At 36.2% G+C, this 24,498-nt stretch overlaps 1 long non-coding RNA gene across 1 annotated transcript; it reads right to left on the bottom strand.

Annotated features, from left to right (window-relative positions):
- Positions 1 to 409: 409 nt before the first annotated feature.
- On the bottom strand, positions 410 to 23,208 carry LOC131503862 (uncharacterized). The gene is made up of 2 exons (XR_009257663.1): positions 22,819 to 23,208; positions 410 to 1,504 (listed from the first exon to the last, which is right to left on the bottom strand). It is a non-coding gene; the product is annotated as an uncharacterized LOC131503862 (long non-coding RNA).
- Positions 23,209 to 24,498: the final 1,290 nt, after the last annotated feature.

Here is a 24,498-nt window from a genome sequence, read left to right on the forward strand (position 1 = left end):
CCCATTGGGGTGGGTGCACCCCCACTTATCTTGGTTGTCTTTCAGATGGTAGTGAGGTCCTCCTCTCTGCGCCGCCTCAAGCCTCTGCTCACCTACCACCATAGTAGTCTTTATCCTACATATGAATCACTTTCCTTCTGCACATAAACAAGTAGCAGTTGCTATTTGTTCCATCGGGTTCCAAAAGCCCTGCTGGTGAACACCACCAACAAACCCGTTGGCCTCATGTAACTTAAAGTAAAAACAGGCGGGGAGTCTTGCCATTCTAACTCAGCAGTAAAAAGCATACAAAATACTATGAAATAGAAATACCAGGGATCTCTGTAGCAATACCAAGGAAAATGGCTACTATCCTTTTTTAGTATCCTGATTATATCTGAAATATAAACAAACACACCAAAAAAAAAAAAAAAGGAAAATGGTTTATTTCTGCAAACAGTGTTCATGCACAAAAGCAAAGAATTCTTAGGCAGTGTGGCACATAAGTGGCTATTACCCCAGATTCTTCCCTAGACCCAGATGGAAAATCCTAAACAGTGTTCACCTACTTTGTACTAATCTTAAAATTCCATCACTTTCTCAGACTTTCATTAAAGCTGATGAATTTGGTTCTCATTTAAGATCACTCCAAATGTGTCTTCATTGGAATATGAAGCCCTCTTCCTCCCCAAGGCTGTTCCTTGCTTCTGGCTTACATTTTGCCTTAAGAGATGGACAAGAAAAACCTTTCAGGGTCTTCTGACTTAACTATTCTTTTTCATTGGCTAATGAAGTTTCTCACCCACCTCATCATGACTGGATGTCAGAACCAACTCCCTACTGAGTACCTATGGCCCCTTGGAATGCTGTGGTAATATAGATCATTGTTTGCCAAATGTGTATCCAATGACTAGGAGATCATTTGAGAATGCAATTTCAGATACAGTAAGTCTACAGTAAAGTTTGAGAGTCTACCTTTCTAACAAATGTGTGAGAGATTACAACAATGCCGGTTCAGAAACCACATGTTGAGCAGCAAGGATGTAGAGAACACAGAAATTAATCTGGACGACAGATATTTCAGAATATTTTTTTTGGTGTTATAATATCAATGAAACCAGGGCAAGGACAGAGAGGTCTGCAACTCAACTTAAAGGCACACGTGTTTGACCAAGGCTTTCAGAAGTTCCAAAAACTCCTCGTATTACAAGGTTTCATTAGAATCTCCCAGTATGAGTCTTGTGTCGCTCTCCATAATATATTTTTTTCCAAAGGAGTGAGCGGGGCACAATCCAGAAAGAAGTCTGACTTCTGCCCCAGTTTAACCAGCAAGATCTATCCCATCATCCATTTTTCATATGGGTTCTTAGCAGCCTATGCCTGTTGCTTCCACCATAATGAGAACATGTTTTGTGTTAGGGTGAGTTTTTTTCTGCATCCTGTACTGGGGTAACCATTGGATTATACCGTAAATCCACCATCAGTAAGTCAGGAATCCTAAAGGTCCATAAATGCTCCAAACAACCTGGGTGAAAAGAGAAGTTAAAAGTTTCAAAACAGAGTTATTATCAGATGCCTTTTTTTAAGTAACTAACTAAATGAATAATCATACAGCGTTGTATTTTTGCCTATTTCTAGATATCGGAGTAGAAAATATGCTTTCTTAATTTATTTGTTTATTTTGAAAGTGGGAGAGAACAAGCAAGGGGAGGGCAGAGAGAGAGAGAGAGGGAAAGAGGGAATCCTAAGCAGGCTCTGCACTAATGGCACACGGCCCAGTGCAAGGCTTGATCTCACAAACCTTGAGATCATGATCTGAACTGAAATTAAGAGTCGGTTGCTTAACTAAGTCACCCAGGCACCCCCAAAGGAGAGAATATTGATCAATAAGCTTTGACTCCAAAGTCCCATCAATTAAATGGGGAATCCCTAATGGCTGCCTCAATGCTTACTGAAGTAGACTCAATGAAATCCCTCTCTGACCCTTCTTTCCTCTATTATCTTTTATCATGATTTTTTTCTTATCACCCTGGATTCTGCAAAGACAATGAGATGGTGAGCTTTATGTGCACCAGCACAGATTCAAAGTGCAACCATCCCCTTGTGACAGCCCAATGGACCCCATCTCATATCTCCTGAATTATGTTGTTTGTTTTTTTACTTGTTTGCCTCTTGTTCTTTCCCCCATCGTTCCTTCTTTTGCTTTGAAATCATGAAACTCCATGCAACACACGTACAGGATCCTTTAGATGAGGAGAAATCATGATGCTACCTTTTTAAAATCTTAATTATGATGCTAAGTCACCTTTCCTTAACTATAAGGCAGGAAAGCTGGACTTTTCTCCCCTCAGGCTCAAGTAGTTGGCTATTGTTCTATGGTCTTTATATTTGTTAAATAGTCAGAGCGATTAGAAAATTTAATCCCTTTCAAAGTGTTATGAGGAACAGAGATAATGGTAGAGAAAAACATTTGAAATGTTGAAAATCTTGAAGCAATACTGGACAGTTAAGTCATAGTTTATTAAGTAATAAAATAACAATGTAGTAAGTTTATGAAAATAGTAGTTTTATTTCCCTAAAAAAAAGTTTATATACACTTTTTTTTTCTTCAAGAAAAGTGTATAGCATTTATTACTCTTTGGAATCTCCTAACCCAAAACTTTTTCAAAGAAATTTGACTTAATAGCTTTGGGCTTTACAGGAGGCTACCATAATCACAGCTTCTTTTATTTTTCAGAAGATAGTTGGGGGAGGGTTCCATGTTATTACCACCTCCTCTGAGAGCTTGGTTCCTAGCAAAGCCAAGGTCCATCTTTCACTGTGCAATTCTAGCCTAATAGGAAAGTTATATCACTGTTGACAGCCTTGTCCTTTCTTCATAAATCCTGGGAGTTATCCCATAAGGAATATTCATTTTCCTTCAGACATGAAGTGACCATTAAGATGCACCAGTAAAGAATCCATGGCTTTTAGTGTCTCACTGTATGTCTTCTAGTTTAAGGATTTTAAGGAAAAAAATGTTGCAGTGAAAATGTATACTTTTATTAGAAAAGAGGTAAATACATTCCTTGTTTCTTAATAAATGAGAGTTATAAAAAGCCAAGAGTGATATTTTCTTAAATTTAATGAAATCTAGGGGTGTCTGGGTGGCTCAGTCAGTTAAGGATCCAACTCTTTTTTTTTTTTTTTCAACATTTTTTATTTATTTTTGGGACAGAGAGAGACAGAGCATGAACGGGGGAGGGGCAGAGAGAGAGGGAGACACAGAATCGGAAACAGGCTCCAGGCTCTGAGCCATCAGCCCAGAGCCCGACGCGGGGCTCGAACTCACGGAGCGCGAGATCGTGACCTGGCTGAAGTCGGACGCTTAACCGACTGCGCCACCCAGGCGCCCCAAGGATCCAACTCTTGATTTTGGCTCATGTCGTGGTCTCACAGTTTGTGAGTGCAAGCCTTGTATCTGGCTCTGTGCTGACAGCAAGGAGTCTGCTTGAGATTCTCTGTCCCCTGCTCTCTCTCCCCCTCTCTCCACCCACCTCCCTCAAAATAAATAAACATTTTTTTAAAAATTTAACAAAATTGTGCCATTTGCAACAACATGGATGGAATTAGAGAATATTACGCTAAGTGAAGTAAATCAGACTAAGAAAGACAAATACCATATGATTTCATTCACATGTGAAATTTAAGAAATGAATCAAATGATCATAGGAGGAAGAAAAAAGAGAGAGGCAAACTAAGAATCAGATGCCTAACTATAGAGAACAAACTGCTGGTTACCAGAGAGGAGGTAAGTGGGGGGATGGGTGAAATAGGTGATGGGGATTAAGGATGCACTTGTGATGAGCACTGGGTGATGTATGGAAGTGTTGAATCACTAAACTGTACATCAAAAACTGACATTTGGCTTTATGTTACCTAACAGAAATTTAGAAAATTTTTTTTAAATTAAAATTTTCAATAAAAGCTTCATGCTTAACTATAAAAGAGAAAATATTATTTACTTACAGAAAAATGTCTCTGTAAGTGGAAACAGGTTTACAGACCATATGCTGAGGCTAGCTGAGAGTGGTGAGGTTTACTTATAAGGAGAGGGTAGTGCCACAGAATGGAGAGTGGTCCAAACCAAAGGTGGATCTGGCTCCTCAAAGGGCTTGGTTTGTCCTGTTTTATGGTTCTTTCTAGAACCATAATGAATAAAAATAACAGAGGGCTTCCACTTTGAGATCCAATCTTCCCCCCACATATAAATAAATAGACCTCTAATGAAGGTAACCTCCTCTCTGTCCCTGAAGGTTGTTGACTCCATGATATTTTCTTCCACTACCTAAAAGTACCTGCTCACATGAAGAAAGAGAGACTAATATTCCATGTTATCAGGAAAGAAGACAGTTCATTTGGCAAGTATTTCAAGAGAAAGTAAAAGTGAAAATATATGGGCATAGGAGAGGAATAGCAACATGTATTGAATACTACCACATACTGGAATCTGAGTTAAGATGCTTTCACATGTGTTCTCTTGATTCAATAATTGCATTCCCTACTGCTTCAAGATCCCTCGTACTTAGAAATTAAGTCACTTGTTTCAGATGAGACAACTAATAAATATTAAAGCCAATCTCAATCTCATAATCTGATGTTCAAATCATATCACGATTCTTTATAGACACACTAGACCAGCACTTTCCAGTAGAACATTTATCAATTATGGAAATATTATAAATTTGTACTGTTTAAAATGTTAGTCACTAGCTCCATGTGACTATTGAACTCCTCAAATTTTGCTACTGTGAATGAGAAATTGAATATTAAATTTCATTTAATTTTAGTAATTTGAATTTAAACAGATATATGTGGCTGGTGGCTACTGTATAGACAACAAAGGCCTAAACAATAGTTTTCTTAGAAAGAATTTTCTTTAACTCAGATTTTTTTCCTCAGTCTAGCATCACTGTTTCTCTTCAACTCTTTTTTCATTTTTCAAAATGCAATCCCTAGACTTAGCACAAATGATGGAATAAAGACCTCTGAATTTTTGTTTCCATAAAAGAAGTTAGAAAACTAGCAAAAATTGTGAGAACCAAGTTTTTTTCAAGACTCTGGAAATTAACCTGAGTTTCCACAAAGCAATTTATTAGAGAAAACAGCTGAATTCAATAATAACAGTAAACTTCGTGGTACTTTCATTAGTCTCATTTTCATCCATACCACTCCAGCTCCATAGTAACCTTGGAAAACTGTAGGCTGAAATTACACTGTAAACTAGTAACCTGGCAGGAACACGAAGAGTCAGATAGTGTTGAACCTCCTTCAAACCAGAGAACTGTCATTCCCAGAGAAATGTTATTACTTTAACCTGTCTGATAGTCATTGGAAGATCCTACTTGCAAGACTGTCTTTACTTGACATGGCTCAGAGCACACCCAGTACTGCAAAAGCTTCCCAGAGCATTTGTCAAAAAACAATGAGAAGAAATTTTTGACTTTGCAGCTGCCTGAGGCAGTGGACAACAGTTGGTGAAAACTATATAATAATTGTTTTAAAAAACTTAAAAAAACGTATCTGGAGAAGAAGATATCCAGAGTGTCTTTGAAAGTCTCTGGCATATTTCTGGAATTACAAAAATTCCCTAATAATGGGAGGTTAACTTACTCCAGATGAGACACCTCATAAAAATTAAAACTAATCTCACTGTTATGTCTTGATGTTCAAACCACATATCAAGTTTCACATGCGCACTGGGCCAGCACCATCCAATATGGTTATTTGCATGCTCTGGGCTGTGCACATACTAAGAAAAGAAGACTGAGAAAGCCCTAAGATCTGACCTTGCACTAACTTTGAGGCTCTGTACAACCATGAAATGGAGGTTAAATCAGAGTTCTCAAATGTCAGGCTGAGTGTTGACTTCCTGCCTCAATATGCACATGGAGTTCTTTGGAAAATACTTAGAAAACCATTGGTTCAATCCATTTTAGAATATTTATAGAATTATTAGCTGACCACAAATCTAATAGAGCAGAGACTTCTGTGAACACACACAACAAACATCACAGACTTTATACAGAATTTTTTCAGAAGTCATTAAACAAACAAATAACAATAAAACAACAAAATGCAGCAAAAACAAGCCCTGGGCAGGGAAAGTAATCTGATCTCCAGAAATGCCAAATAATATGATTTTAAATATTCAATTTTCAACAACAAAAATACAAGACATGCAAAGAAACAGGAAATGTTGGCTCATAGACAGCAAAGTTTAATAGTCAATGGAAACTATCCCCGAAGAAGCCCAGACACCGGATTTAGTAGAAAATAAATAAATAAATAAATAAATAATAAGTCATCTATTATAAATATGGTTAAGGGACTAAAATCCACATATAAAGAACTAAAAGAAAGTATTAAAACCATATTTCTCACAATGAAGAATATCAACAAAGAGAAAGCAAAATTATAAAATAAAGGGGTGCCTGGGCAGCTCAGTCCATTAAGCATCCGACTTCAGCTCAGTTCATGATCTCATGGCTTGTGAGTTTGAGCCCCATGTTGGGCTCTTTGCTGACAGTTTGGAACCTGGAGCCTGTTTCAGATTCTGTTTCCCTCTCTCTGCCCTGCCCCCACTTGCACTTCTCTCTCTCACTTTCTCTCTCCCAAATATAAATATTTAAAATTTTTTTTAATTATAAAAATTATAATTTTTATAAAATTTTATAATTTTATAAAAATTATAATTTTTATAAAATTTTATAATTTTCTAAAAATTATAATTTTTATAAAATTTTATAATTTTCTAAAAATTATAAAAATTATAATTTTTATAAAATTTTATAATTTTCTAAAAATTATAAAAAGAATCACATTCTTTATTATACACTGCTGTCAGTTTATAATAACTTAAATGAAAATTTCACTAGAGTTTGACATGAGACTTGAGCAAGGAGGGAGAATCAGTGAACTAGAAGACAGATCAATTATCTAGTCTGAGAAACAGAAAGAAGAAAAGAATGAAGAAAAATGGCAGAGCTGCAGAGATCAATGGCACACCATCTAAAATAAGGACACATGTATAATGGGGGTCACAGAAGAAAAGTTAAAGAAGGAGGCAAAAAGATATTTGAATAAATAATACCAAAAATTTTCCAAATTTGATTTTGAAATATTAATCTTTATAGCCCCAAATCTCAGTTAAGTGCATGTTGGATCAATTCAAAGAGACTCACACCCAGACATCATAACTAAAGTGGTAAAACTCAAAGACAAGGATATTCTTGACAGCATCAAGAAATAAGACTCGTCATATAGAAGGGATCCTCATGAAGTTTTTCATTAGAAACATTAGAGACCAAGGTACAGTTGGGTGACATATTCAAAGTGCTAAAAGAAAGGTTGTCAACCAGTAATTTTATAGCTTATAAAACTATCCTTCAGAAATTAAGGAGAAATTAAGACATCCCTAAATAAACAAGAACAGGGAGAATTTATTGCCAGCAGACTTGCCCTGCAAGGAATACTAAAGGGAGTTCTTCAGGTTGAAACAAAAGATCACTAGATCATAACTCAAATCCACCTGAAGAATGAAAAGAATTAAAATATATAGGTAATATAAAACATAGTATAAATATATTTTTGTATGTAACTTTTTGTCTTGTCATCTCTTTTTTTTATGTTTATTGGTCAGAGGGGGAGCAGAGAGAGAGGGAGACACAGAATCTGGAGCAGGCTCCAGGCTCTGAGCTGTCAGCACAGAGCCTGATATGAGGTTTGAACTCACAGACCGCGAGATCATGACCTGAGCTGAAGTCAGAAGCTTAACCAACTGAGCCACACAGACTCTGCTGTCTTATCATATTTTTAAAACAACTTTATAAAGCAATGATTATAAATCTTTGTTGATGGGTGCACGATGTATAAGATGTGATACATATAATAACACTACAGAGAGAAGATTGAATGAAGCTAAACAAGTGCCAGAGCTATTATATACTAAAAATTAGGTTGCTGTTAGTATGAACTAGACAGTTATATATTAAAACATGAATGGTAACCCCCAGGGAAGTTACCAAGAAAGTAACTAAAAAATACCTATTAAAAGAAATGACAAGAGTATAAAAGGCTACTCTATAAAATATTTACTGAACTCATAAAAGACAATAATGGAAGAATTAGGAGAAAAAAGACATAAGATATACAGAAAAGAAACAGGAAAAAGTAATATAAATCTTACATTATCAATAATTAGATTGATCAGGTAAATTAATGAAACATTATTAAAAGGCAGAAAATGGCAAAAGAACTTAAAAAATTATCCACCTATAGGCTGTCTACAAGAGACATACGTTAATTCAAAAATACAAATAGGTTGAAAATAAAATCATGGAAAAAGCGATACATGGAAATAGTGACAAATAGATTGACTATATTAATATCAGACAAGATATATTTTATGGTAGGTAGGATGATGGCCATCACCCAAGTGCACATATTAATCCGCGGAAGTCATAAATATGTTACAATATGTGTTGACAGAGACTTTGCAGGTGTGATTGTGTTATGGATCTTGAGGAATGAGAATCAAAGTCAGAAAGAAGAAATATGATGTAAGAAGTAATTGACTGGAATGATGTGCATCCAAAATGGAGGAAGGGATCATAGGCCAAGGAAAGCAAATGACCTCTAGAAATTAAAAAAGTCAGAAAAAAGTATTCTCTCCTAAAACCTCCAAAATGACTTTGGCTCAGTTGATGGCTTAAATTTATCCTATAAGACTCATAATGCACTTCTGATTTCCAGAACTGAAATATAATAACTTTGAGATTTATGCAATTAAGTTTGAGGTCATTTTTTACAGTAACAATAGAAAACCTAATAGAGATTAAAAGATAAATAATGTTGCTAAAGACTTTTTTATGATAAAAGTTGATTATAAACATATATGCATGAAAGAAAAGAATCCTAAAATATAAGAAGTAAAAACTGACAGGGGCGCCTGGGTGGCGCAGTCGGTTAAGCGTCCGACTTCAGCCAGGTCACGATCTCGCGGTCTGTGAGTTCGAGCCCCGCGTCAGGCTCTGGGCTGATGGCTCGGAGCCTGGAGCCTGTTTCCGATTCTGTGTCTCCCTCTCTCTCTGCCCCTCCCCCGTTCGTGCTCTGTCTCTCTCTGTCCCAAAAATAAATAAAAAACGTTGAAAAAAAAAATTAAAAAAAAAAAAAGAAGTAAAAACTGACAGAATTGAAGGGAAAGGAAAGAAATTTCATAGTAATACTTGGAACTTCAATACATTACCTTCAGTAACAGCTACAACAACTACACAGAAAATAAAAGCAAAAAATAGAAGACTTGAAAAATGCTTTAAAGCGAGCAAACTTCACAGATATCTACAGAACAGTCCACCCAATAGCAGCAGAATATGCATTCTTCTTAAGTACACTGGAACATTGTCTACGTAGGCCATAAAACAAGTTTGAATAAATTTAAAAGGTTTTAAATCATACAAAATCATGTTCTCTAAAGTCACGAAATGAAACTAAAAATCAATAACAGAAGCCAACTTGGGAAATTCAGTAAATATATGGAAATTTCACTACAGATGTTCCAACAACTGATGGGTCAAAGAATAAGCCACAAGGAAATTTAGAAGAAAGTTTGGTAGAGTGGTTCCAGTCCAAGTGGCAACATAGAAGCCCATGAGTTCACCTCTCCCCGTGGGCATACTTAATCTACTGCTACACAAGAAATTTATACAGCTCAGTAGCAAAAACAACCAAACAAAACAAAGAAGAAGAACAACAACAACAAAAAAAACTTAATTAAAAATGGCCAGAGGACCGGAACACTGATTTTACCAAAGAAGACACCCAAAGGCAAGAAAGTACATGAAAATATACCCAAGATCACTAATATCAGAGAAATGCAAATCAAAACCACAGTGTTATACTACCTTGCACCCTAGAATTGCTATTTCAAAAAGACAACAGGGATGCCTGGGTGGCTCAGTCAATTTAGTGTCCAAATATTGATACTGGCTCAGGTTGTGATCTCACAGTCATGAGATCTGAGATCGAGCCTCCCATCAGGTTCTGCACTGAGCATGGGGACTACTTGGGATTCTCTCTCTCCCTCTTTCTGTTCCCCTCCTCCCTTCATGTGTGTTCTCTCTCTCTCAAAATAAATAAATAAACTTAAAAAAAAAGACAACTGATAATAAGCACTGGCAAGGACATGGAGAAGAAATAACCCTTGTGCACTGTTGAAGGGAATGTGAATTGGAAGTATGGAAATGGAATATGGAAAACAGTATGGAAGCTCTTAAAAAATTAAAAATAGAAATACCATATGATCCAGCAACCCCATTTCTAGGTATGTATCCAAAGGGATTGAAAGCAGGATATCACAGAGATATTTGCCCTCCCTTGTTCATTGCAGCATTATTTACAATACCCAAGATATAGAATAACCTAAGTGCCCATCAATGGATGAATGGATAAAGAAGATGTGAGATATATTACAACATGGATAAGCTGTGAGGGCATTATGCTCAGAAAGACAAATACTAAATGGAATCACTTATATTTGGAACTTAAAGAAAAGTCAAACACATAGAAACAAGGAGTAGAAAAGTGGCTGTTAGGTGCTAGGAAGTGTAATAAATAGGGAGAGTTTTACAAAAGGATGCAAAGTGTCAGCTCTAAAATGAGTAAGATTTGAATATCGAATATAGAACATGGTGACTATAGTAAATAAGACTGTAGTGTATAATTGACACTTGTTAAGAGAGTAGAACTGAAATGTTTTCTCTCTCTCTCTCTCTCTCTCTCTCTCTTTCACACACACACACACAAAGACAAGTATGTGAGGTGATAGATGTGTTAATTTTATAGGAGGAATCTTTCCACAATATACATATAACAGATCATTGCAAGTTATTCTTTAAATATCTTACAATTCTGTTGTTCAATTATACCTCAGTAAAGTTGGAAAATAAAGTACTTTGACAGAAATGGAAAAGTAAAAAACAATATATCCAAACATAGAAGATTCAGCTGAAGCAGTGCCCACAAGAAAATATATAGCTGTAAGCACCTGTATTGAAATGAGATGAAGTCTGGGTCACCTGCGTGGCTCAGTCAGTTAAGTTTCTGACTCTTGGTCTTAGCACAGGTCATTATCTCATGGTTTGTGCGATCAAGTCCAATGTTGGGCTCTGAGCTGATGATACAGAGCTTGCTTGGGATTTTCTCTCTCCCTGTCTCTCTCTCTCTTTCTCTCTCTCTGCCCCTCCCCACTTGCTCTCACTCTCTCAAAATAAATAAACTTACAAAGATGAGGTAAAATATGACATCAATAATCTATCCTGTAACCTTAAGAAACTCAGAGAAAAAAGGAAACTAAACCTGAAGAAGTTTAATACAGGAAATAATGATTAGAGCAAAAATTAATTAAAGGATATAATCATAACAGAGAGCACCAACAAAACCCAAATCCAGTTATTTGAAAATATCATCAAAATTGACAAAACTGTGGCTAGGCTCATTAATAGAGATAAAACTCAAATTACTAGAATCAGAAAAAAAGGGGGGGCATTACTATTTACAGAGATAAAAAAGAATTATAAGAGAATACTATGAAAAACTGGATGCCAACAAATTAGATAACCTAGATGAAATAGACAAAAATCTTGAAATATACAAACTATTAAAATAGATCTATAATGACTATATTATTAATTAAGAACTTCCCACAAAGAAAAGACCAGGATCAGAAGGCTTCAACTGGTAATACTTTTCTTTTAGAAAAGAATTAATACCAGTTATCAACATTCTCTATCAAAAAATAGAAGAGTAAACACTTTCCAATTAATTTTATGAAGTCAGTATTATCCTCACATGAAAATCAAAGAAATCACAAGAGAAGCAAGTTAAAGACTAATTTAACTCATATGTTTTGATGCAAAATCCTCTTAAAAAATACTACACCATATAAAGCAACATACAAAAAGAATTATACAACCATAACCTGATGGGATTCATTTTAGTAATGCAAGAAAAGAAATTTAAAAAAAAAGAAAGAAACAGTCCTTCTAACATGAATGTGGCTAACTGGCAAGTTTCTACTGAAGACAATGTAAATAGTTTGCCACATTAAAATCTACCTCAGCAAGTCCGCTGGAACTTAATGACTCCTGAAGAAATAGTCCAAGAGTCAGACATCATCAATGCCAAATGGAGACAAAACCATGCTGTACAAAACCTAAAGGGGAATTTTACATTTAACTATTCTCTATGTAAAACCTACCAGAAGCTGTTAGAACACCAGTTCCCATTTTTCAGTTTTAAGCAAGTGGGTACACAAATAGCCCCTGACAACAGCTGATGAAACAGGGAGAATCTCAGAGTGGATATTCATCACACAAACAACCGTGAGTGGATATCCATTCAAATAGCTCTCTAGTTAGGCTGTAGTGGTAATTGAGTAAAGGGAGATGGATAGACAGTCCAGTTTGTTTCAGCAAAGCCCCAGAAAATAAATATAAATCTTCTCCAAAACTCTGGATCCTATGTTGTTCTCTGACCATAGAACTTTGTGTTAACACGTGATTATTGATCTTGGATTATGGGTGCTCCTTGTGAACAGAGCCTCTGATTTAATGTTGCAGCTCCAGATCTTATCATATTTTTCCAACACAGATCAGAACTCTGAAATTGCTTATGGGGTTTATTGTCTAAATTAATTTAGTATCACCAATGTGAAGCAATTGCTTTTCAAACTGGGTTCTGTGATTGCTATGACAATTCCGACGGAAACCACAGTAGTTTTAATTGCTTTGTTTTTATTTCATTGGTAATATAAAAAAATTATAATTCTGTATTCAGGATCATTTTATGACCATCTTATGATCTAATTCAGACCCAAGATTTTAAGGTCTGCATCAGTTTTTAAGATACATTTACTTCCCAACTCCTGGGATGCATGTGTATGCTTAGCTCTGTGATGAAAGGTCCAGGCTTCTGAAGAATACCCATAGCTCCAAAGTCAGAGACAATGAGAACTGATGAAGATATTGGTCCTTCCTTTTGGGATTTTAGCTCCTGATATAGGTTCAGTTTACCCTTGACAGCTCCCACTTTGATTCCGTCTTTTCTTTCTGCATGTCTGTCAGGTGGACTTCAAGCTCTAGTTTCAGAAGCAAAGACAATAGTCTTCTGGAGGTGATTCAAACACCTCTTACAATTATGTCAGCTAATCCTCTGCAATAAATCCCATTATGTTGTAAACTAGTCTTTCTGCTTCTCTGGTTGAACTGATAGAGTTGAGGCATTACTTTGCTTTTATCACTGTTTTACTCTTGCCAAAGTTTTACTAGTAGCACATACAGAAATAACTAAGCAAGAAGGAGTCATGTTCCTATTCCATAAACAATTGCATTGAGACAGATTTTAATAACAGTATAATCATAATTTGATCTTCAACTAGACCAAACAACAGAGTTATTAAGTGATGTACGTAGTAACTGTAAGACCTTATCAAATCCTTGGTACACACACTAACATAATCACAGTAGCACAGGATTTGCTATTGGCAGGTAAGCTTGGACATCTTTATTGTCTGATGTCCAATAAGGTCACCATCTTTGCTAGTCCTTTGCCTGACAAGACAATGGTTGTGTGACTAGGGGCCATTTGGAGCAAGAGACTCCCAGTTTTTCAGAAACTATAAATGTGACTCAACAATGACACTTTGCAGTGGCAGGGGTCAGTGAACACAGATATGAGTGTCATCTCACCTCCAAGCAACAGCCTCAAAATTTCTTTTTTTGGACAGTATTCTGGAAATTTTAGGCAGGTTCTACAATGATCAGGCATTTAATGGCAAAGGGAAGGATCAATGGGTAGCAGAGAGCTGAATCCACCACAAATGGGGAACAGTTCTTTCAATATATATGGTGTTTTTGCTTTTTATTAAGAATACTTTTGTTTTTCTACAAATGAATAAAAGTAAAATTCTGTCATAATATAGAAAAAATATCAAATATTAAGATACCGTTCATTAATATTAGCCTTCAAGAATTGCTTGCTGGCAAAATTTTGGTTAAGGACAGAAAATGATCATTTTTTTTAACCAGATAATAATGCTGTTATCAATACAATTTAGTACAACATAGTTATAGGAAATATCTCTGCATAAGTATTATTGAATTCAAAATGTAAAAGGAAATTAAATATAGAACAAAATCTGAAGCCACATCTTTCCACTATTAAAGCCAACACTGGCAATGTTGTTTTAGCAAAACACAATCCATAAGACATTAAATTAACTTTGTTAATTTGAATATTGGTTTTGTGCCTTTTATGTAATTCTTATATTTATCTTGCTTTTACAGTTCTATACTATAAGTAAGGTATAATCAAAGTTTAAATATCTATTTTGTACACATTTAAGCAACATAATTATAAAAGGCATTTTTGTCAACAAATATAGCATCAATAAGAATTTCATTTTTTCTAAATTGGTAGTTTTCAACCCTGCTGACACATTATAATTACTTGAGGTCGAGGGTGCATTTCCAGTGATTCTGATTTAATTGGTGTAAGGTGAGCACTGACTTCCAGGTAATTTTAATCTCTCAGTAACCAATAAAAACAATAGGAAAATAATAACAATATACATTTGAAGAACACTATTAATCAAACTGACATTATTAGACTTTATAGAACATGACATCTGACAGATGTAAATTGTTTTTCAATTACACCTGAAATCCTCACTAAGATAGACTACAGGGGTGCCTGGGTGGCTCAGTTGGTTAAACAACCAACTTTGGCCCAAGTCTTGATCTCATATTTGTGAGTTCGAGCCCCACATCTAGCTCTCTGCTATCAGCGCAGAGCCTGTTTCAGATCCTCTTTCTCCCTCTCTCTGCCCTCCCCTGCTTGTGCTCTGTCTCTCAAAAATAAAAATACATTTAAAAAAACTAAGATAGATTACATATTGGGACATTAAAATAAATCTCAACAAATTATTAAATGATTGGAATATTTCATAATACAACTTCTGACCAGAACATAATTATTTTATAATTCAGTTACAATAGCACACTTAGAAAAGTTCCCAATTATTTGGGAATTAAACAAGACACTTCACAATTATAATTGTGTAATAAGTTAATTGCAAGACATATAAGGAAATATTTTTAACTAACTTTAACTCATGTTATAACAGAAATACAGCATAACAGAACTTGTAGAATGCAGCCAAAGTAGCAATTGAGGGAATTTTATATTTTTAAATACTTATTTTAGAAAAGAAAAGGATGGTTTAAAATCGGTTGTCTTAAGAAGCTAAAAATGAAAAGGAAGCTAAACCCAAAGTAAGATGAAAAAAAGAAGATAATAAAAATAAGAACATAATTCATTTTACCTTAAAAACAGAAATAGAAAAAGTCATGGATAAAGATGTTTCTTTTAAAATATTAATAAAATGAAAACTCTCAAGCAAGACTAATGAGATTTTTTTTAAAAAAACATAAAAAAATTATCACAATTAGAAATAAAATAAACATTATCTCTATACATCGTACAGACATTAAAAGTAAAATAAATAACAGTTTTGAACAACTGTTTGTAATTAAATTTGACAATTCAGAGAATGGACCAATTACTCAAGAAACAGAAATTACCAAACTGACTCATAAGAAATAAAAATCTAAGTGAAAGAAAGAAAGAAAAGAAAAGAAAAGAAGAGAAAGAGAAAGAGAAAGAGAAAGAGAAAGAATTCATAATTAAAAACCTCATCAGAAAGAAAACACAAAATAATTATGCTGGGTAATACTATTAAATGTTTAAGAGTGAAATAATACTGAACCTAAGGAAATTTTAGACATTCTCTTTTCTGAAAAGGATATCAAGCTAGGAAATTTTGATACCAAAACCTGAGAAAGTCCTCACAAAGAAAATTACAGACTAAGTCTCTTCTGAATGTAAACAGCGATAGCAAAAAAAAAAAAATTACTAAATATTATCAAACAGATTTAGCAATATATAAAAAAGAATAGTACATTATATAACCACATAGTGTTTATCCCAGGTGGTCAGGTGGATTTAACATTAAAAAATGTACCGATTTATCACATTGACTGAGTAAAGGAGGAAAGAATTATCTCAACAGATGTAGGAAAACCATTGGATAAAAATCGCTATCCATCCATGATAAAAATAGAAAACTAGGAATAGAAGGGAAATTTCTTGATAGGATAAGGCATATCTACAATATCCTTACAGCTAGTATATATTTATGGTGAAATTTTGAACATTTTCTCAAAAAAACAGAAATAAGACAGGGGTATCTGCTCCTACTACTTCAAATCAATATTCCCTAAGGAACCTAAAAACAAAACAAAAGAAATTTCTCAACTAATAAGTAAATTTCTCAAGATTGCGAGATACAGTATTTTATACTAGCAGGAAATAACTGGAAACCTCAGTGAAAAAATTATTCCATTTAAATAGAGTCATAAAACATGTAATACACTTCCACCTTGTGCCTACAATATGGCTCCAACTTCTTGGTTGATAGAAATATTTTATACCTTGATTGTTGTGTGTTAGTTACATGGTTGTACTTATTACTAAACCTTGTTGAAACCTTACAGCCTGTGCATTTCATTGTATGCAAATTTTACCTCAATTAAAACAAAAATATGTTTGGGGTGCCTGGGTGGCTCATTGGTTAACTGGCTGGCTCTTGGTTTTGGCTCAGGTCATGTTCTCATGATTCGTGGGATCAAGTCCTGTCTCAAGCTCTGTGCAGACAGCACAGAGCCTGCTTGGGATTCTCTCTCTCTTTATGCCCCTTGCTCACTCACTCACTCACTCTCTCTCTCTCAGAGTAGATAAATAAACTTTAAAAAATATGTGTTTAAATCTTTTGTGTGTTTACTGTTTGTTATTGACACTGACCAACACCCTCCCTGACTCCCCCTGGGCAGCAGAGGGAGAGAGCCTTACTCATCTTTGTTTACCCAATACTGAAGTGGAGGAATACATTTTTTAAATTAGTAGCGTCCATGCCCAATGTGGGGTTCAAATCACAACCTTGACACTAAAAGTTGCATGCTCTACTGACCGAGCACCAAAGAAATACATGTTTATAATGAAGCGCTAAGAAGAGTCCAATAAATCAAAGCAGAAAAAATATAATTCAGGCAGACCTCAAAAACTAAATTTTGTCCTAAACATTGTTTCATTGCCCTCATTGCTGCGGAGACAGAGCTTTTACAAGCCAACAAGTGTTTTGCCTACAATTCAAGTCAAAATCTAGTGGTAATTTTTTTGTCTTTTTAAATAAATTTAAATGGGGCGCCTGGGTGGCGCAGTCGGTTAAGCGTCCGACTTCAGCCAGGTCATGATCTCGCGGTCCGTGAGTTCGAGCCCCGCGTCAGGCTCTGGGCTGATGGCTCGGAGCCTGGAGCCTGTTTCCGATTCTGTGTCTCCCTCTCTCTCTGCCCCTCCCCCGTTCATGCTCTGTCTCTCTCTGTCCCAAAAATAAATAAAAAACGTTGAAAAAAAATTTTTTTTAAAAATTTAAAAAACAACAACTAGTGAGTGGCTAGTATAGAAATACACTATTTATTTATGATAATAACTGGCACACACAATAACAAATGCAGTATTGCTATAAAAACTGACATTTTTTCCCCCAAACTATTGTTTTCACTCAAGAGGTATATGAAAAGGAAAGTAAATTACTTGAATCCTGTATCCACGCAACAGGTCATTCATTCATTCATTCATTCACTTAGCATTGGTTTGTTGAGCACCTACTCTATGCTAGATACTAAACTAGAAGTGGGAATATACAGATTAATATGAAACCTTTTCTAAAAATAAACTGACACTCTAGTTGGGGAAAAAATGAATAAGCAGACCAATATAAGAATGGCTAATTGAACTATGGTAGAGATAGGTACAGACTAACATGGGTTTCTGCTATTTTTTATGGAAAAAAAATATGTATATGTATATATATGTATGCATATGTGTGTAGATATCTATAGATAGATACAAATATAGATATATAGATATAGATATAGATATAGATATAGATATAGATATAGATGATATAGATATAGATAGATATAGATATAGATATAGATATAGATATAGATATAGATATAGATACAGATACACACACCATGGCTGGCCAACTCCTCCAGGCTTCTCTGCCAGAAGCAAGACTTTCCATTGCCCACCTCTTGCCTTCATTCCTCAATCTCAGATTTTTGCTCAAGTCATACTCTGCCTAGAAGGTTCTGTCACCATTTTTCCCTACCATATCCTGATCTGTACTTTCATTTTCTTTTTATTTTGTGAAAATATTTTTAATTTATTTTGAGACAGAGAGAGAACATGAGCAGAGGAGGGGCAGAGAGAGGGAATCCCAAGCAGGCTCCATGATGTCAGTGCAGGGCCCTGACACGGGGTTCAATCCCACACACCCGAGATCATGACCTGAGCTGAAATCAAGAGTCTGATGTTCAACCAAATGAACCACCCAGATGCCCCCACAACCTGCACTTTTAAAAACATGGACTTAGTCCAATTTCTTCCAACCATCATTCGCTGGTGTTTTCCTATCCCTGTGGCTCCCACATGCTAGCATATCCTTTCTCAACTTATTTTACATGAACCTGTGTATGGTGCATTGTGTGCTGTATGTTCTTATGAGAATAGAGACCCAACTCATACTCAGAGGTACTCACAGCATTTGTCCATGATTGTCACATAGAAGATGCTCAAAAGTAAGAGCTGATGTTATTAATGCACAATTGTTGAGCACATGACATGCACAAATTACTGATCATTTTTCTTGCTGAACGTGGAATAGGTGTGACCCAGGCACCTTTGATCCACTCTCCCTACCTGTGTACAAACACATACTCTTTAAACACAGTCACTGCAAATGTAATACAAGCAGAGGCCACTGCATGCAATTTCTCCATTCAGCAAGTGTGCTGATGTGGAAAACCTATGAAATACCATTTAGAAACAATGACTGTCATTCCTGAATTTCTCTGGAGCAGCAATTTGCTAGTGTGTCAGTGTCATTGGCAACTCATAAAGTATTGGCTTAAAGGACAAAGATGAACATTTTCCTTCTCTCTGTGCAAAAGGGAAATAGGTCTGAAATCCCTTGGGGGAAGAGCTTTCTCCTTGCAATGGGATGGAGATAGCCAAAATATATGTCAGGACTGTCCTTGTATGAGTCTAAAAGCTGTGGGTATAATTTGATCCCTGGCCACTTCTCAGTATGGAGTGAGCAGTGACACACCATCTGAGAGGGCCAGAACGACCACAATCCCTGGCCGTGGCACGCCATCCGAGAGGGGCAGGAAGACCACAATGCCTGGTAGCTAGGAACAGAGGGCCACCAGCTTCATTTCAGAACAATGGCTATAACCTTAGTCTCAGGCTTGACTACACATTAAAATCATATTAATTAAAGAAGAATTCCTAGGGATGGGAACAAAGGCATAAGTCACTATTGAAGCCCTTCAAGTAATTTCAATGGACAAATTTAAGACCTAATGAATACAATGGTAGGGATATCCCAGGGGGTTCAGGCCCTTATGAATATAAATAACCTAGGGAGATTTCCAAAATGGCATGTGATGATTAATCTTATGTGGAAACTTGACTGGAACAAGCGGTGACCAGATACTTGGGCAAACATTGTTTTGTGTGTTTCTGTCAGGATATTTCTAGGTGAGATACACATTCGAATCTGTAGACTGAGTAAAGCAAATTGTCCTCCCCAATGTGAGTGGCCTTCATCCAATCAGTTAAAGGCCTAAATAGAACAAAAAGGCTGACCCACCCTTGAGCAAGAGGAACTTCTGTCTGGCTATTGAGCCAGGACAGGGGTCCTTTCCTGCCTTCTTACACAAATGTTAACATTGGCTTTTGGGTCTTGAAGCTGCTGGTTTTCAGACTGGAGGTTTACACCACAGGTTCTCTGGGTCTCTGGATTGCTGACTGCAAATCTTGGGACCTGTTAGCCTCCATAATTGTGTGACATAATTCCTGATAATAAATCTGTGTGTGTGTGTGTGTGTGTGTGTGTGTGTGTGTGTGTGTGTGCTTACATATACATACATCCTGTTGGTTCTGTCTCTCTGGAGAACTCTAACTAATTCACTATAGGTGGCTTATCTCACTGCCATAGATTGTGTTTCTACTGGAAAGGCATGGCCCCAGAATTTTTCTGTTTTTGTAATTATTACTGGTATTGTTATTGTTATTCCCAGATTGTCCTAATAAAGACAGACTTTGTAATTTGGACATAACTGGATAATCTCGGGCAAGTTACTTAACCTTGTCTAAGTTATTACCATCTTTTTATGTAACATGAGGATAACCATACTACATTTTGTGGTAATAGTATATTACATTGCATTGTCATGTATATGGTACAGCCTGGCACATGCATCTTAGGAACATTTATCTTTCCACATATGTGTGCAATTGGCAAAATATTTTTCCATAGTAAATGCTCAATATTGATTTTAAATACAACTAGAAAATATTTCAAACATCAGTGACTTAATTTCCTTCAGAGTACAATTTGGGACTTATATGTGTCTCAGATATATCATTCTTGTAATTTGCCTCATAACAATATATAACTACTTTTTTGCTGGTCTGTCCATTTGTGACCCAAGCATCAACCCAGTACAGATGGGCACTGGTCCAACAAACAAAAGTTGTTTCATGCATTTTTGCCTCTTCCTAATCTCTTCCAGTTACTCACATGACTTTCTTCAGGCACTGAGTACCATCCAGTGTCAGCTCGTGTCATTTCAGAGAAGCAAGTGATAATAACAAACCATTCCTACATGACACGGAATTTTACTGAACACCACTCGTTGGATAATACTTGGTCTGATTTTTAATTTTTTTTTCAATGTTTTTTATTTATTTTTGGGACAGAGAGAGACAGAGCATGAACGGGGGAGGGGCAGAGAGAGAGGGAGACACAGAATCGGAAACAGGCTCCAGGCTCCGAGCCATCAGCCCAGAGCCTGACGCGGGGCTCGAACTCACAGACCGCGAGATCATGACCTGGCTGAAGTCGGACGCTTAACCGACTGCGCCACCCAGGCGCCCCTACTTGGTCTGATTTTTAAACCTATGTTTCTCATTCATGCCACTGTACAGTTGTTTGAAATTTGAAATTCCTTAATACATCCAACCCTAAAGCACTGCAATATTTTAGGGTCCCTCATTGGCTATACAGTCTGCCCTTTTACCCACCCCATCTTTGTCACCTTTAAAGGATTTGCAAATGAGCCTTTGTGTAGAAAGATGCTAGCACGTTTATAGCCATAAATTAGTGAATGTTTAAGAGAGGTTTTCCATAACGATTAGTTCAGGTTATTTAAATATCATTTTTACTTTAAAAGATTGCCTTACTTGAATCTGAAACTCCAGTAAAGGCAAATAACTCAAGCAGTCTAAGCAGCAAGTATGATGCAGTTATAATTATCTGAATATGTTAACATTTAGGGAACAGTCAGGCGCATTACTGGCCTTTGGAAAATAGAATGCTTCATGTAGACACTAATTAATCAATAAAATCCTAATTGGATTCTATTAAGTATTGGAAACGACATTTCAACTTAAATATTCCATGTACAACCCTGACCCATTCCCAAGAAGCAATAAAAGCCAATTAGGGTGGTATTCAAATTATAATTATGAATGCTATCACCACCCTCATCTACATTAATATTACAACAATTAAAGAGAACACAGTAAGGAATGAATCAGGCAAGTCCTCCTGCACAGATGCCTCATTTTGGGGCTATTGTTGAGAAATTCAATATAACACAAAAGTGGCTATTAAAGAGCATGAGCTTTGGAATTAGGAAGCCTGAGATAATATCCACCACTCTACTCATTGTGTATGTATCTGAGACCAATGTCTCCCTCCGTGAAATGGGAATGACAGCAGGCTTTTTCAGATCTATGTTGAAGATTAGAACTGATGCATATGAATGTTTCAGTGGAAGGCTGTGTATATGGAATCCTGCAGAAAATGGCAGATCTAGTCCAGAATACTGAGGTCCGCATTCATAGAATCTTCGGAAGAAACCCAAGATTTACCAAACTCACCTGCCATTTTTAGTGCAGGAACACTTTTTACTGCAGTCCCCAAAGATTATGTTCCAATCTCTGCTTGCACACCTTACTGCTTCAGAATTTATTTCTTCCTGGGTGTACCACAGTTTCATTGTTAGCATTTTTAGAACATGCAGAAACTGACTTCCTTGTTGACTCCCATTGGACCCAGCTTTACCATAACCAATAACATAAACCATATTGAAATTCTGTTCTAGATGAATTGTTCAGGAAATACAACCAAATTTCTGATATCACAGGCTCTGGAACTAAACTGCCTTGGTTCAAATCCTAGACCTATGACTCACCAGCTGTTGACCTTGGACCTATTAACCTCTTTATGCTTTAGTTTTCTCACTGTTAAATGTGGATTATAGTTTCTGTATCTTGCATGTGCTGTGAACACTAGCTATCATTTCATTCAGAGCATTTCCCTTTTTCATATTTGCAACCTCCCCTTGAAGTTATTATGTACAATCTTGCCTGAATGCCAGTTTAAACACAAAACTTCTATTAAATTAATCATGTGATGCACATCTTGGTAAAATGAGTTACACTTTCTCAGAGATGTGTGTCAACAAAATTTCCTTCTTTTTCCACTGTACAAGTGAGAAACAGAGTCTTACTGAGGTGAAGCAAGGCAACTTGCTCACAGACACTTACCTTGTACGTGGAAGGCCAGAGATGAAGGAACACACTGCAGGTGTCACAGTCCAGGCTCTTAAGGGATTTGCTATACTCTCTCCAGCATCCATCACAGTAAAAAATTAAAGGAAATCAGAAGGGATGAGATCAGAGTTGTGGGAAGCTGAGACCTTTGCTTTCACACTGGCCACAGTAACAGTGCAAACCAGGCCTAATTGACATGACAAAATGACTTGATCTGGTAGCAACCAGGGTGTTCAGATGTTCAGGCAGAGATGCTCAGAAGTCAGGCAGCAGAGTCATGCTATTTCTCCTAGGAGAGGCAGAACTTGATTGTAGTTATGGTGTTACGTTACAAACGCTTGGCTGAAAATGGTCTATTCACAGGACACAAAGTGTAAAAGCATATTAATTAGCAACTAGACAACACAAGCACAGTCTAACCATGACTCTGTGGAAACAATGCCTCTATTCAGTGGATTCAGAGGATGAGTTTAATAGGTAAATTTTTGGCTACAGAGGACAATCTGACTGTGAATATATTTAGGGTGGCACAGGTCTTATGATGACCCTCAAATCATGTTATATAATTAGCCATCTCTTTATTTATTTTTAATATTATTGGTAGAACTAGTCCTGATTCTCAGGACAAAGAAGGATGGTGCTACCCAGGGGCTGCTACCAGAGTTAAGCCTTGTTTTAGAACATAGACTACTAGGGAGAAGCATTCTAAGACTAGACTTCAAAATGATATAGACTGACTGCTCTGTAGCCCCTAGAATCTTATCTTGAATTATTTCCCTGGCATCACAAAGTCAGCAGATAATTGAAATAGATCCTAGATTCAAACCCCTTTGTTCCAAATCTCATGCTTTTTTGGCAGCTTTTCTCATGTTGTAAATTAAGTTAAGTACTCAAGATCAAAATTATTTTACTACAATATCTACAAAATTCTCTATTACAGTAAGACGTTTCAATGATTTGATCTTATATAGACTTTCTATATTTCAAATAAGTTCTAATTGAAAAGGCCATTAAATAATTGTATGATTCAATGTATATGAAATATCCAGAATAGGAGCACTCATAGTAACAGAAGGAAGATCAGTGGCTATCAGTGATAGTGGGGAGGGGGAACCAAGAGTGGTTCATAATGAGTGGCAGTTTTCCTTTAAAGGTAATGCAAAAGATCTTGAACTAGATGTGTTGATAATTGCACAAGAGTGTAAATTTACTAAATGTCTCTAATGGTAGATTTTATGTTGTGTGTATTTTACCAAAAATCGACCATAAAAAAAATATTTTGGTAAGATTTCATAGGGAAAAAACTGGGGACAAAAACACTTTGCTCTATTCCTGGCTCTACAACTTACTGGCTACAACTGGCTGGATTCCCCTGAACCACATGTACCACATAAGCTTCTTGTAGAATCGGCTAATGCAGATCAAACACTTTGCATAGTATTTGATGTACAGTAGGTGCTTGGTTATAGTAATGGTCATGTAGTCTTGGGCTCTCTAAGGTGACATAACAGGTAAAAAGACAGTGATTTAGAGGTTGGTTTTATTGTAAGGAAATTTGCTATAAATGTGCAGCAGTGATTCCCAGAAGCCTGGTTTTGGTGTACTCATATTAGTCTACCAAGTTTTAGTCTTTTATCTCTCCCTGAGCTGGAATTCAGTGCAAAGAATATTTTG

The sequence above is a fragment of the Neofelis nebulosa genome, chromosome 2 (genome assembly GCF_028018385.1).
Source record: "Neofelis nebulosa isolate mNeoNeb1 chromosome 2, mNeoNeb1.pri, whole genome shotgun sequence".
Lineage (NCBI taxonomy): Eukaryota > Metazoa > Chordata > Mammalia > Carnivora > Felidae > Neofelis > Neofelis nebulosa.